This window comes from Rutidosis leptorrhynchoides, chromosome 11, assembly GCF_046630445.1.
Source record: "Rutidosis leptorrhynchoides isolate AG116_Rl617_1_P2 chromosome 11, CSIRO_AGI_Rlap_v1, whole genome shotgun sequence".
NCBI lineage: Eukaryota > Viridiplantae > Streptophyta > Magnoliopsida > Asterales > Asteraceae > Rutidosis > Rutidosis leptorrhynchoides.
Genome location: NC_092343.1, coordinates 185121256 through 185136342, shown reverse-complemented (window position 1 = coordinate 185136342; position 15087 = coordinate 185121256).

Sequence of the window (15087 nt, the reverse complement as noted above, 5' to 3'; positions counted from 1 at the left end):
GATTGTTATAGTTATAGAAATTGAACCAAAGTTTGAATATGAGTATTACCTTGAATTAGAAAGATATCTTACTGTAAATAAGAAAGATTTCTTGAGATTGAATGATCACTTGAAATGGATTAGAAAGCTTGGAAGTAGACTTGTAAACTTGAGAGTATTCTTGATTTTATGAAACTAGAACTTATAGAATTTATGAAGAACACTTAGAACTTGAAGATAGAACTTGAGAGAGATCAATTAGATGAAGAAAATTAAAGAATTTAAGTGTTTGTAGGTGTTTTTGGTCGTTGATATATGGATTAGATATAAAGGATGTGTAAGTTTGTTTTCATGTAAATAATTCATGAATGATTTATAATATTTTTGTAATTTTGTGAGATATTTCATGCTAGTTGCCAAATGATGGTTCCCACATATTTAATGACTCACATGGGCTGCTAAGGATCTGATCATTGAAGTGTATATACCAATAGTATATACATCTAGAAGCTGTGTATTGTACGAGTACGAATACGGGTGCATACGAGTAGAATTGTTTATGAAAATGAATGAGGATGTAATTGTAAGCATTTTTGTTAAGTAGAAGTAATGTGATATGTGTCTTGAAGTCTTTCAAAAGTGTACAAATACATCTTAATACACTACATGTATATACATTTTAACTGAGTCGTTAAGTCATCGTTAGTCGTTACATGTAAGTGTTGTTTTGAAACCTTTAAGTTAACGATCTTGGTAAATGTAATTAATTCATTGTTATTATACTTAAATGAGATGTTAAATTGTTATGTTAAGATAACATGGTGTATGAATATATCTTAACATCATATATATATATATATATATATATATATATATATATATATATATATATATATATATATATATATATATATATATATATATATATATATATATATATATATATATATATATATATATATATATATATATATATATATATATGTTAAAATACTATTACAACGATAATCGTTACGTATATATATTGTTTCGAAATTCTTAAGTTAGTAGTCTTGTTCTACATATGTAGTTCATTGTTAATATACTTAATGATATATATAATTATCATTTTATCATGTTAAATATAGTGTAACAATATCTTAATATGATACATATGTATTTAGTAAAACGTTGTTATAACGATAATCGTTATATATATCGTTTCGAGTTTCTTAACTTAGCAGTCTCATTTTTATGTATATAACTCATTGTTAATATACCTAGTGATATACTTACTTATCATAATATAATGTTAACTATATATATATATATATATATATCCATATATATATATCATCATATAGTTTTTACAAGTTTTAACGTTCGTGAATTTCCGGTCAACCTGGGTGGTCAATTGTCTACATGACACTCATTTCAAATAATCAAGTCTTAACAAGTTTGATTGCTTAACATGTTGGAAACATTTAATCATGTAAATATCATTTTCATTTAATATATATAAACATGGAAAAGTTCGGGTTACTACAGTACCTACCCGTTAAATAAATTTCGTCCCGAAATTTTAAGCTGTAGAAGGTGTTGACGAATCTATTTCGTAAAACATTTATAAAAAATTGCGCACGTATTCTCAGCCCAAAAATATAAAGGGAAAAAAGGTAAATGAAACTCACAATACTGTATTTCGTAGTAAAAATACATATGACGTCATTGAACAAGTGTAGGGTTGGCCTTTGATTCACGAACCTATTATTCAATCATGTATATTAATACATGTAATGGTAATTGAACAAATATATATATTATTAGTGATATAAATGTTATTTTAATAAATTACATGTTTCATTAATAACTAATTTAAATATTTCTATTTTATGTACTTTAAATAAATAATTAGTATTTATTATAAAATGTTAATATAGATATGTTATACGTATTAACTATAGTGTTATGTAACTAAAAGTCATTTGATAAAATAATATTAATAATAGTAAATAAAAAGTTGTATTATTTTATAATAATAAAATTAGTAAATATATTTAATAATGATAATAATAATAATTATGATACTAAAAATGATAATAATTATATGATAATAATATTGATAATAATAATAATAATAATAATAATAATAATAATAATAATAATAATAATAATAATAATAATAATAATAATAATAATAATAATAATAATAATAATAATAATAATAATAATAATAAATATAATAATAGTAATAAAAAAACGATAAAAATAATAATGATACTTATTTTATTAATTCATAAAATGATAATATTAATAATAATAATACTTATATTAATACTAATAATGATACGATAAAAAATAATAGTAATGGTAATAGAAATACTACCTCAAAGAAGTAGTCCTAAAAAAATGCCCAAATCCAGGTTTGAACCCGCGACGTCTCGCTAACCCAATAACAACCTTAACCATTACGCTATCCTTGCTTTTCTGTTTAATTCCCTAACTTAAATTTATTTACCCCTTTCACTCTGTAATCTTCTTCTTCGATTGTTCACCATCGTCCTCGTATACCATCATCATTAGCGTCGTGTACTTCTTCATCATCATCATTTCTATGTAGTCTCATCATCATAACATAATTAAATCATTATCATGATCACACATCACCATCATCGAGCAACATCATCATATTATCACCTCACCCTCATTGTCATTATTGTTGCTGTTTGAGGAACGAAGAGCGTAATAACTGGGGAACAACATTTAGCAGCAACCAGACATGCGATCATACTTGTTACCACTTCAATATCTAACTCATTTCTATTTCTATATTCTGGCCAAATAATTTTATCTAAACCCAATTAACAACTACTGGCCCAATAATATTAAACCATGGATTATGGCCCGATGCAAAGAGGATACTGTGAGTTTGATTTTTCGGTTCAATAAGTAAAGAAACGGATGAGTTGTAGTACCACTAGTCCCTAATTATTATATTCATCCTTATCTTCTTAAAATATCTCTATCGTCATAGTATACCTTTAAATCAAATGGGGTTTTGTTTATTTAGTATATGTCAGCCGCTAGGTAAAAGAACCAACAAACAATAAAGTATTCTTCTTCATTCCTTATATTTTGTTTAGAGAATAATGAAGAGATCAAGAAGTAAAATAATAAATGGGTTTGCATATGGTTTTGCAGGTTTACGAAGAAGAAGGAGAAGGTGAAGGGGTGGTGACTAGTTGACGGTAATGAAGGTGGCTTGAGTGGTTTCATAATGGTGATGAAGTGGTGGCAATTTTAAATATCATAGTGGTGTTGTTTGTTTAACAGAAATAGTAAAGAAGCAGAAAACTTGTAGCATACTTGATTACTTAATAAGTGGTTTTGGTTTTGGGTCTCGATTAACACAGAAACAGTCAGATGGTGGTGGTGATCAAGATGAGTGGCGATTGTTGAAGTGGTTCGAATGGGTTATATTGTAGGATTGTAGAGAGCAAGAGAAGAGAGAGCAAGAGGGTTTATGTTTTCGTGGGTGTTGGTTTGGCTTTCACGACATTAGCCAGAACAACAAGGGAGTGTGTTGGTTATTGGTTTCATTGATCTAAAGGGAAAACAGTTAGCGAAGTGTAACAGAAAGATAGTAGTAAAAGCGTGAGGGTTTGAAGTGGAAGGTGATTCATAATGGTCACGGTGGTGGTTGTGTGTGGGTATATTCAGATATAAACAGAAATTGTTAATAGTAAAGACGTTGAGTTTGATTTCGATAACAAGGAAAACACGGCAGGTTTGTGGTTTGAACGAAAACAGAAAAAAAAATTCTTCGGTTCAAAATAAAATTGGTTATAGTAGCTTACTTGATCGAGTAATATACAGCATAGCAGTAACATGAAATTGTAGTTCATAGGTTGTTCTTGCTTGATCAGAAACATATACGTTGAACAAAAGCAGTTTATTTAGTGATGGTTGTTATAGTGTTGGTGTTGGTACATGGTCATGTATGGAAAATAGTAAGAAGCAATAAACGTTTGATGATGTTGGAGTTGTGGTGGCGATTTTGTGTAGAAACGATGGTGACCTTGGTTGGGTTTCGGCTACCAGAGAAGATCATAGAGTGATGATGGTCTGTGTTTACTTATGTTGTGTACATATATATTAGATTGTAATATAGATTAGATAGTGAGATGGCAACAAGGAAACTGTATCAATTAAATATAATATAGTTAATTCATTGAATTGAAAATTAAACGTGTTTACTATAGAATGGCAGCCTCTTTTTTTGTATGCACTCTACCGACACTTTTAGCCCGAGGAGTATATCGTGTTCATTGCTAAACAGTTAATATAGAAAAGTGTTCCTAAAAATCCCAAAATTTTAAATTAACTATATTTATTTATTTTGGTCATTATGGTATGAAATTCGGTCCTTAACTATTAAATAAAAATTACATTAATTATTCACTCCCAACCTCAAGTAAAATATAAAAAGTTTTAAAATTCAACAAATAGTTCCTAAATACATTTTTAATAAGTCTATAATTTGTAAAACTCATTTTCGAATCACAGTTTATTTTAAAATAATATAAGTTTTATTTTTACTTACTTATTATCGATCGAATGACAAATTGAGCGTTATTGTTGCTTACAAAATAAATTCAAAACTACATATATTCGTTATACATTATTTACATATATAGTTATATTTTAAATAATAGTTATTATATATTATTTTATTTTACATTATTAATTCTAACAATTACGTCATATAATATTTTAAATTTATATTTCAAATTCAGATATTTTAAATATATATGTATTTATTTACAAATAGTGGTTCGTGAATCGTCGAAGGGTAGATGTATACATGAAACAGTTCAAAATTTTTGAGACTCAACATTACAGACTTCGCTTATCGAGTCGAAATCATTTACAGATTAAGTTTAAATTTGGTCGAAAATTTTCGGGTCGTCACATGAGGTTGATTCTACAATAATATATATACTTTGAGTTGTGATTGAGTCTGAGACATGTACACGGGTCACGATACGTATTAATTAACTCAAATATTATATATTAAACTATATATGAATTATTGGACTGTTACTGTGGACTATCGACTGTGGACTAATAAAATTGGACAATTAAAATGAATTAAAATATTGATTATAACATACGAAACTAAACATTTCTTCAAGTTTGCCACTTGATCTCATCTTAAACCTCATTTGTATCTTGACGATTACAATCTACGTTCAAACCTTTCATGATTTTTGAAAACACCTCAATCGAAAGGATGAACCAACTGCACTTTACCTACGGAAGAAAAGATTGATGCATATAGTTATGCACCTGAAAAACTCTAGGAAACTGAGTAAACGTTTAACACGTAGCTGTGCTAATTCCTTTAACGTTGTTATTACTGAAAATAACTTTGAAATCTCTTTCCAAATTAGCAAATTTTGTCACAGCTCCAGCAAGTCAACTTCGACTTTCATTCGGATTAGCCTTATTATAGCCTTGATATATAAGTCTGCCTTTTGTCATCGTTGTCGGGGAACCTTTTATATTCCGCCACATTAGCAGTAAACTTACCAGCAACTTCATTACTCATTGGCTTAAGTCTCTTCGAAGAACCATTATATTTGTTCATTAAAACCTTATCATATATTCGTCTGCATCATGTAACGAGTATTGCCATACCAATTACCGGGAATCAGCAATCAGTATTTTGAATCTCGCAACAATTCTACAACAACGGTTATAGGTATACATATAACATTTATCTCTTAGAATTATGACCTTCCATTCTGAAATTTTGAAAAGCACCCAGTCTACGAATCAATACTCAAAATGTTGAAAAAGCTGAATGAAGCAGTAAAAACTGTAAACGATGTTATCAGCCAGAAGTTTGATAATAAAGAATAGTATGTTGGAAAAGCTCAGAAAAGTTGGAACTGAAAAACGGATTGAGCTAACCACGAAGGAGGCCAAGGACAAATACCAGGACCAAACCCTGTATTCAAAGAATCCAGATAATTCTGTATCCAATGAAATCTTTAGAGAAAACCTTGCTCTATACTCATATTAAATCTTGTGGAAAATCTTTCTTCATCAACCTTCGATCTTAGAAATTTTGAAAATATCATCATAAATATCTTCGATATTTCTGAGGATATTTTCATAACTCTTCTTATCCGAAATTAGTTATCTCTTCATGCTATCTGTGTTACATCATAAAAGAAACTATTTTAGTTTCTAAATTCTAAAACCTTCGAGTTTAAAATATGAATGATTTTGAAGTAGTGTTGGGAACTGAAGCATGAGTTAGTATAATATAATGACACTTGATCAACGTGATTATATTATAGTAAGTCATGCTAATTTTTTTAATGGGACGTGATGATTCACAGATCATAACATCATCATGTGCCACGTTACATAACTCTTTCATTCTGCTTAACTTCTGAACACATCAAGATAGTATATTCTTGATAGTTCTATTCTCAGTGATTCTGGTAATTTGACAAATCAAATCGTGCCATTACGTTCTTTCTTGTTTAGAACATTAAGTTCATTCGAAGTTCCATACTTACAAATTCTGGACCGTTACTCGCTTTACTAAAGATCGAGAAGATAATAAAAAGGCAAAGAGCTCCAAGATATAAGAGAAAATATAAAGCCCAATAACAACACGGAGGTTACAAACCGTGGATATTAATACAAATAGTAATATAAACACACGGTAGAATTAAGAATAGTATCACCCCAAGGTAATAGTAGAAGTAAACAGATTTTTCTGGTGGAAGATTGAAAAGAAGGATGACAGAAATGATAATTAGGAAAATATCAAGGATTAGAACGGGATTAAGCATTTTCACAATCTTTTGGATGTAGGAACTAAGAAAGAAAGTATAAGAATGGTGAGAATAATGGAACGGAAGAGTTTAATTTATAATGAAAATATCAGACAGAGTAATCGAGGTAGATCATCATATTTAATTATAGAGATCTTAATTTCCTTACTAGCCGAAGAATCAAATCTTTTAGATTTCAAAGATTTTCTTTGAAATCCCTTGAAATCTGGAATTCAACCATGACTAGTCAAAAGTCATGATGAAACTCATTTCACGACCCGGAATTTCCGACCAAATTTAAACTTAATCTTTATATGATTTCGACACGATGAGCAAAGTCTGTAATGTTGAGTCTCAAAAAGTTGTGGAACTATATTCATGTAATCAATTACCCTTTGACTATGCTCAACGATTCACGAACGATTGTTGTAATTATATATATATATATATATATATATATATATATATATATATATATATATATACACACACACATATATATATATATATATATATATATATATATATATATATATATATATATACATATACATATATATATATATATATATATATATATACATATATATATATATATATATATATATATAACTATCACTTTATATAATAAATTGAAATACAACTTCGTCAATTGAGTTAATTATGTAAAACATTACACAAGATAAAAAGATATTATTAAAAATGAAACTATAAATATTTTATGTATGATAATTATAATATTGTAATATATTTATAATGTATAAATAATAAATATTCAATAGAAGTTAATATGTAATATATTATGTATTACATAAGTAATGATACATATATATATAATACAAGTATAAATATAATTGTTATAATAATATTATAATAATTCTAATAATGATATCAACAATATTGTTATTTATAAGCTATAGATACGAAATTTGATACATTTTAATTGTTATAATATTATTAATACTAATATTATTATTATCATTATTAAAACCATTATTATTAGAGTCAGTAGGAGAATTATGATTTTTGGGTTATTATTATAGTTATCATTATTATTATTTATTATTAAACTTACTACTTTCATTATAATTATCATTATTGTTATTAATATTATCATATAATTATCAATTATTATTAGTATCTTTATCAATATTCTTATATTATTAATATTAGTAGTATTATTAATTGGTATTATTAGTATTATTATTAATACAATTTTTATTATTATTTGTATTATTGTTATTTATATATTAATTATTAATATATATTAAATATAAAATAAAATATATTATATAAAACCTAATATGTACGAACTAGGTATCTGCTTTAATTTTTTTTCTTCTTCTGATTGAGATATTGTCGATAAATCCTTGCTACAAAACAAGCTCAATCGATTCTGTTTACTGTATTAATCCCTCAATTACACTCCATATAATACCTAATCCATTTTAAGGAGAAACAGATACAAAGAACCCAGTTCAGTCCCCTGTACACGAACAATTTTTTTTTATAATTCAATTGAGAATGAATTCTCAAAATCTAGTAATGCAAGAGTGTTAAGGATGATCTAACTAAGCTATCTGTAAGTTTCCAACCCTCAATTCATTCTATAAACTCTGAAATTTCGAGTCAAACTTTAAAATTGAAAAGTCAACATTTTTGTTCATCAAGAAATTTGAAATAGTTTTGAGGTTTTAGGTTAAATTGTCGAATCCTAAAGTTTCTAGGAATGATTTAACACCTAATTCATGTTATAATTTTTGTCCAAAACAGTCTTGAATTCGATATTTGATTTTCAGTTCATGTTCTTAAATTTTGAAACAGCAAAAACTCGAATTCGAATTTCATTTAAAAATCTATAAATGTAGTTGTGTTAGGATTACTATAAATGAACTTTCTAAAAAATTAGAGGTTTCAATTCTTTAAATTGAGTGAGAATTTGAGAGTCAAAGCTTTAAAACTAAAAAGTCAACTAATGTTCTTCAATCAAATTTGAGTTCGTGTTTGTGTTTTTAGTTCAAATGATGATTCCAACAGCTTCTAAATATGATTAGCAAAATATTTCATGTTAGAACCATAGGCTATAAATTTATCAAATGCAAAAATCATTTTTTTTTCTTTCTTCTTGGGCAGTCGCGAACACAGCAAGCCTCGTGCCAAATTTTTTTTATTTTTTTTTTTTTTGTGTTTTCTAATGATACAAACATTTAATATTAATCGGTTATAATTATTTGAAGTATAAAAATTTCGGTTGTGATGTTTGTTAAAATTGGTGCGATGGTAGATCAAATTATATGAAGAAGAAGGAGATGACGGATACACAGGTTATATATATTCGGGTTCGTATATAATCAGAAAAGTAGGAGTAGCGGAATGGTTAAGGGGCTTAGCAGGGTAACGTGAGGTCACGGGTTCGAGTCCCTAATGGCGCAGTTTATTTTTTTTGGGCTGATTTCTCTTGAAGGTAGCTTCAATTTTCATTATTATTATTATTATTATTATTATTATTATTATTATTATTATTATTATTATTATTATTATTATTATTATTATTATTATTATTATTATTATTATTATTATTATTATTATTGTTATTATTATTATTATTAATCTGATTATTGTTATTGTTGTATTATTATTTGTATTAAGGATATTATTATTGTCATCATTATTACTAATACAAGTAAAAAATATTATTTACTTATAATTACGAAAATGTGTAATCTTATTAATATAAGTATTAGTATTAAGTAGTAGCATTATTATTATTAACACAAAGTATGATTATTATTATTATTACGAATATGATTATTATTATTATTATTATTATTATTATTATTATTATTATTATTATTATTATTATTATTATTATTATTATTATTATTATTATTATTATTATTATTATTATTGTTCCTACTAAAATAACACAAACTATTATTATTGTTATCATTAATATTAGTATTAGTATCATTGTAGGCTTATTATTATTAACAAAAGTATTATTATAAAGATTATCATTAATAATAAGATCGTATAATAATAATTATTATCATTAAGTATTATGTATTATTATCAAAATTATTATTTTCATTATCATTATTATTATTAAATCTAATAGTATTATCATCCATATCTTAATATTTTCATTAATTTAACTAGCAAATGATACTCATATAACAATATATTCAATAACACAAAAGTAAACTATAGTAATATCTTATTTATTAAAATAAGTAAAATGAATATAATGAAACACCTAACTTATTAATATTAAAACTTATATTACTAATAATATACATAGTTGTCCCTTCAAGTATATGTTTTAATATATATACGAATGATATAGGTTCGTGAATCCTAGGCCAACCTTGCATTGTTCAGTTGTTCATTACCATCATATGTATTTTTACTACAAAATACAATCTAGTGAGTTCATTTGATTTCCTTTTACTCTTTATATTTTTGGGACTGAGAATACATGCGTTGTTTTTATAACTGTTTCCTAAATGCTTTTGAGATATATTTTTGAACTAAGGATACATGAACTGCTTTTATAAATGATTGACAAAATAGACACAAATATTCAAAACTGCATTCTATGATATAATTATTTGGATTCAGAGGTTCGATTTAGTAGTTAACGGAGAGATGATTTTGCATTGCGTATGCATTAGATCCCATTTTAACTACCATCGGCGGGATGATTTTGCATTGTACGCACGCACTAGCCCCCGATGTATTGTATTGTATTATAGTCGACTTTGTAGTTGGTAACGGAGGGATGATTTTGCATTACGTACGCATTAGCCCCCGTTTCAGCTACCCTCGGAGGGATGATTTTGCATTGCGTATGCATTAGCCCCCGTTGTAAGAATTATATTGTATTAACTACCACGGTGAGATAATTTTGTCATTGCACTATGCATTAGCTACCGTTGGTGAGTTGTTTGAAAGGTTCCGGTGTTCTTCATATGAATGATTTTACAGCAGGAATAGACCTGTACAGATTGTTTTCTAATTATGAGTATCTTGTGGTCTATTAAAATGATGAATTTTATTGTTTATGATAAACTAATGAACTCACCAACCTTTTGGTTGACACTTGAAAGCATGTTTATTCTCAGGTATGAAAGAAATCTTTCGCTGTGCATTTGCTCATATTAGAGACATTACTTGGAGTCATTCTTGACATATTTCAAAAGACGTTGCATTCGAGTCGTCGAGTTCATCAAGATTATTATTAAGTCAATTATAGATGGATATATTATGAAAGGGTATGCATGCCGTCAACTTTCGATGTAAATGAAAATTGTCTTTTAAAAATGAATGCAATGTTTGTAAAATGTATCATATATAGGTCAAGTACCTCGCAATGAAATCAACTATTGTGAATCGTTAATAATGTATATGAACGGGTCCTTTCAATATTTTCTGCGTAAATATAACATAATAAACTGGGGGGACTTGAACATATATATAGGCATATATATGTATATTTTAAGTGCAAAAGGTAATTTGAATACAAATGCAAATAGAACCACGCAAATAGACAAGTAACTGCGTACTGTGCTGTGACATTGTAGATCCGCGCATAAATTAAGATTGCGAAGATGTCCCGCATAAACATTGCAGATCAGCTACTCCTGCGCGAACATTGATTCCGCGGAAATCCAAGCCAATAAATAGGGAGCCTGACCTCTCATTTTAGGTTGTTGATTTTGTGCCATTGCTCTGGTCTTTGTGATTCACTTGTGACTACGCCCAAGTATCAATCATAATCGAGCCAAGGAAATGCAATCAAGACCGGGACATTGTGATTGATCACTTGAATCTAAGAGAAAGACGATCATAAGGTCCCAAAAACATTATCAATGTAGCGACCCGACAAAATCATCATTGACGGTGCCATCTACTTAGGTCCCGTTACGTGGTCATAAGTCTTTAAAATGACGTTTGACCAAAAATATGTCGCATTCATTTCAAATGTAAAGATGTTTCAAGTTTACAAAAGTAGTTCAACGACTAGTTACATTACAACGTTTAACGTACAAATGAAACCTATGCGACACAATTTAAAAGTAAGTCAAAAGATGCTCCATGTATGCACGTATACTCGATATCCAAGCAAGTATCAAAAATAGTGAGCGGAAGCATGTATCACATAGCGTTCAAGGACCTGAGAAAACATATAGAAAACTGTCAACGAAAACGTTGGTGAAATCATAGGTGTAGTAATAAACGTTGTTTTTGAACCACAAGATTTAATATAGTTGATTTTCCAAATCGTTTGCATTCCAAAATGTTTGTGGAGCACCCAATTATCAAGATGATAATGCTAAAAACGAACATATATTTCATAGCATTATTCCTCAAGAAAGACAAGCTTTTAGTTGCAATTGTTCTATTTACAAGTGATATTCGTTTAAATAATAAAAGGTGAAGACAAAAGACAGATTCGATGAATTTAAGACGCAAAGGTCCAAAAAGCTCAAAAGTACAAAATACAATCAAAGAGGTTCCAATTATTGATAAGAAACGTCTCGAAATTACAAGAGTACAAGATTCAAAACGCAAAGTACAAGATATTAAATTGTACGCAAGGACGTTCGAAAATCCGGAACCGGGACCAGAGTCAACTCTCAACGCTCGACGCAACGGACTAAAAATTACGAGTCAACTATGCACATAAATATAATATAATATTTAAATAATTCTTATAATTATTTAAATATTATAATATATTAAAAATTCATCGGCAAAGAAAGACTCCAAAGTTGGTGAGCTGGAAATTCAAACTCCGCGACTCGCGGAGTTTGAAGGCAAAAATTGCCGCGAGTCGCGGAGCCCCAAATTCTGAAACCGCCTATAAAAGCAAACGCAGTTTGATCGCAAAAAGATCCATAATCTATATCCATCGATCTATCTATACGTAATATTTATATTTATAATTTATATTTTAATTTTAATTTTAATTTTAATCCTAATAATAAGGGTATGTTAGCGAATGTTGTAAGGGTGTAAGTCGAAATTCTGTCCGTGTAACGCTACGCTATTTTTAATCATTGTAAGTTATGTTCAACCTTTTTACATTAATGTCTCGTAGCTAAGTTATTATTATGCTTATTTAATCCGAAGTAATCATGATGTTGGGCTAAAAATATTAAAATTGGGTAATTGGGCTTTGTACCATAATTGGGGTTTGGACAAAAGAACGACACTTGTGGAAATTAGACTATGGGCTATTAATGGGCTTTATATTTGTTTAACTAATTGATAGTTTGTTAATGTTAATATAAAGATTTACAATTGGGCGTCCCTATAAATAACCATTTACACTCGATCGGACACGATGGGCGGGGTATTTATATGTACGAATAATCGTTCATTTAACCGGACACGGGAATGGATTAATAGCCACTGGAATTATTAAAACAGGGGTGAAATTATGTACAAGAACACTTGGCATAATTGTTAACAAAGTATTAAAACCTTGGGTTACACTCAGTCGACATCCTGGTGTAACTATTAAACAAAGTATTAAAATCTAGTTACAGTTTAAGTCCCCAATTAGTTGGAATATTTGACTTCGGGTATAAGGATAATTTGACGAGGACACTCGCACTTTATATTTATGACTGATGGACTGTTATGGACAAAAACCAGACGGACATATTAAATAATCCAGGACAAAGGACAATTAACCCATGGGCATAAAACTAAAATCAACACGTCAAACATCATGATTACGGAAGTTTAAATAAGCATAATTCTTTTATTTCATATTTAATTTCCTTTATTTTATATTTAATTGCACTTCTAATTATCGCATTTTTATTTATTGTTATTGTATTTAATTGCACTTTTAATTATCGTACTTTTTAATTATCGCATGTTTATTTTATCGCACTTTTATTATTCGCAATTTCATTATCGTTATTTACTTTGCGCTTTAAATTAAGTCTTTTATTTATTTAATATTTTACATTTGGTTTTAACTGCGACTAAAGTTTTAAAATCGACAAACCGGTCATTAAACGGTAAAAACTCCCCCTTTATAATAATAATATTACTTATATATATATTTGTATTTTTATAAAATTAAACTAATATAGCGTTAAGCTTTGATTAAAAGATTTTCCCTGTGGAACGAACCGGACTTACTAAAAACTACACTACTGTACGATTAGGTACACTGCCTATAAGTGTTGTAGCAAGGTTTAAGTATATCCATTCAATAAATAAATAAATATCTTGTGTAAAATTGTAACGTATTTAATAGTATTTCCTAGCAAAATTTAAGCTATTTTATATACACCTCGCATAACATCACAAGACTTTACTGTTTGGTATCCTGTTACGTAGTGTTAGAACATACACTAAAATCTAAAATATATTTCATCCGCCGACGGTAGCGAACCGTCCGAATGAGGGCACGTCTAGCCCGCATGGATCCATACAACATAAGTTCACGCTCACACCCGTAAGTGTAACTAATGATAATTGAATTGAGGATTTTCGTTCAAACTCTCACGTGGAATGTTTGTTTTGTACTTGTGTTCAAAGTATAAATGTAAGTAGCATAAATGTATATGTTTCTCATCCCATGTTTTAAAAGAATAAAAGTTGTTGAGAAGGTGGGACTATGATCTCACCTTGAGTGCACGGTTTAAAAGGTACTTCACAAGTAAACGTGTGCAAGGACAATTGCTAGTCTTGACCTAAACAAGTAGGTTGTATCAATAATGGTAAACACGATTGGTCAAAGTTTTTCAATTAGTCCTATGGCTCGTTACGACTCGATTATATAGCATGTGAATCAAATTGTCAAGTTTCATGCAAGATATAAGTATAAAAGCATGTTAGAACGATTGCATAAGTGTTTGGTTAAGTTTGAATAAAAGTCAACTTTGGTCAAGTAAAAGTCAACGAAAAAGTCAACATGTTCGGGTCGGGTCCCAAACTATTTTTCTGAGGTTTTAATCATATATAAACATGTTGGCCAAGTTTCATGTAAATCGGAGGTGCGTAGCATAGTTAGAATTAAACGAAAAAGTGAAATTTTGGACAGCCGGGTTTGGAGCACCGCTCAAGGTATTGGAGCGCCGCTCCATGTATCTGTTCAGCAATTCTGGCAGTTTTCAAGTGTCCAAAACGAGCCAAACTTCAAACAAGCATAATTTATGAACCGTAAACACTTAAAATGCGTATCTTATATCGTTGGAAAGGTAATTTAATGAGGAATACAACTAAACACCTTTAATCTCACAAAAATATC